This window comes from Anopheles stephensi, unplaced genomic scaffold, assembly GCF_013141755.1.
Source record: "Anopheles stephensi strain Indian unplaced genomic scaffold, UCI_ANSTEP_V1.0 ucontig246, whole genome shotgun sequence".
NCBI classification, from domain to species: Eukaryota; Metazoa; Arthropoda; class Insecta; order Diptera; family Culicidae; genus Anopheles; species Anopheles stephensi.
Window position 1 is genome coordinate 1 of NW_023405176.1, and position 2,500 is coordinate 2,500.

Below are 2,500 nucleotides of genomic sequence, written 5' to 3' on the forward strand. Positions count from 1 at the left end.
GGCCATAGGCCATAGGGCACCGAACGGCCACTTTTGTCCGGGGGTGAAATTTTTTTTTCACGAGATTTTATGAAAAGGCTTCGGAACGCGTTTCTAATAATGAAAAGTGAAACCAAACAGTATTTGCGAAGAAAAATTGTCCTATGAAAAATCACTTTTCTTATGGTACGGTCAAAAATTTTCTAAGTCCCAAAAAATCACATATTCTCGAATATCTCGAAAACTACTTATCGGACAGGGTCAACCAAGGTGTTTTAGAAAGTCTTTACAAGCTCTATTTAATGAGCCATAGCGACTTTCAAGTGATTTTTGACACTTTTTTCGCATATCGCATCCTTGGTTCCCATACTGGCCATAGGCCATAGGGCACCGAACGGCCAACTTTTGGTCCGGGGGTGAAATTTTTTTTTCACGAGATTTTGATGAAAATGGCTTCGGAACGCGTTTCTAATAATGAAAAGTGAAACCAAACAGTATTTGCGAAGAAAAAATTGTCCTATGAAAAAATCACTTTTTCTTAGGGTACGGGTCAAAAATTCTAAGTCCCAAAAAATCACATATTCTCGAATATCTCGAAAACTACGTATCGGACAGGGGTCAACCAAGGTGTTTTAGAAAGGTCTTTACAAGCTCTATTTAATGAGCCATAGCGACTTTCAAGTGATTTTTGACACTTTTTTCATATCGTCGGCATCCTTGTTCCCATACTGGCCATAGGCCATAGGGCACCGAACGGCCAACTTTTGGTCCGGGGGTGAAATTTTTTTTTCACGAGATTTTGATGAAAATGGCTTCGGAACGCGTTTCTAATAATGAAAGTGAAACCAACAGTATTTGCGAAGAAAAAATTGTCCTATGAAAAAATCACTTTTCTTAGGGTACGGGTCAAAAATTTTCTAAGTCCCAAAAAATCACATTTTCTCGAATATCTCGAAAACTACTTATCGGACAGGGTCAACCAAGGTGTTTTAGAAAGGTCTCAACAAGCTCTAAATATGGGCATCTAGTAGCGACTTTTTAGTGATTTTTTGAACAAATTTTAGTCATATCGGCATGCCCGGATTGCCCAGACGGGCCAGAGGCCATGGGCCCCGAAAGAAAAATTTTGGTCCGAGGGTCAAAATGTTTTGTTCCTCATAAATTGTTCAAAACGCCGTCGGAACGCGCCTTAGATCAGGACAAGTTGAAAAGAACAGTATTTGGCAAAAGTTGGGTGGCCTATGACTGACATGGCCACGTCCTAGGGCCGAGTTCCCGAGTCGTGTTCTTCAGTGGCGGAAAAAAAGGGCCACTTGGGGATGGATGCAAAAGGTGCAGTTGTATTATAGGGGACACACTATCGAAGCGAAAATTTCAGAATGGCCTAAACGTGAAGAAATGATGGGGTATGTACGAAAAGAAGGTTTTTATATGGTCAACGGTGAAATTTTTTTTTATGAAAAAATTTTGGTCTCCCCACCGTTCATGAATTTCCGAGGACCAAAAATCGAAAATTTGAAAACTTCACGATCGAAAGGGAAACGCATATGTGGTGTTCCTAGTGTGTACGGTGTAACGAAACGGGGTTCACGATGAGATAGCAGGCAAATAAGTGGACCTAAAGTGAGTTATACTGGTAAGACGAGGTGTCCAAAGACCGAAATAGGGGTACCACTGAGAACGAAATGAAGGTCCCCGAAGTCGCCATACAAGTTATAGGAGGTGTCCAAAGTACGAAAAGAGTTCCATATTCGGCTGTTCCTACTATATGGTTCCCTGATTGCTGCTCCAAGGAGTAGTGAGGAAGTGTCCAAAGGTCTGTTGGGGGTATCGAGGTGATACCCTCGACGGACAATATGCACGAAGTGGTTTCGATGATCTATCCTGTAGGTCGTACGGCAGCCATACCCGGCTGGAAGTACCGCGGTAATTCCGCAATAAAACGTCGCCAGACGAACAACAAATGAATTAGCTCATCGTAGTGTACGGAAACGAAACGAAAATGTAAGGTGATTAGGGATCCGGGAGCATCTCGCGATCCCATGGTTCGGTGTAAGAAATGAGACGAAGTGTTCATAAGTCTCCTCTGGAGGCAGAACCATCGTAGCAAAGTTCGGGAACCCAAGGTCACAAAAACTCGGTAGGACGATATCCACGAATAATCGGGACTTGGGGACTACCGTGCCCTGACAAGTCAACTACACCTTAACTGGTGATGGTCGTCCTACGGGGACCTGCGGGGAACAAAAGGGTCACTAAAACTCGTAGGACAATATCTCCGAATAATCGGGGACTTGTGGGACCACCGTGCCCTGACAAGTCAACTACACCTTAACTGTGATGGTTGTCCTACGGGGACCTGCCGGAACCCAAGGGTCACAAAAACTCGTAGGACGATATCCACGAATAATCGGGGACTTGTGGGGACTACCGTGCCCTGACAAGTCAACTACACCTTAACTGGTGATGGTCGTCCTACGGGACCTGCGGGGAGCAAAAGGAGTCAGAAACAATCGTAGGA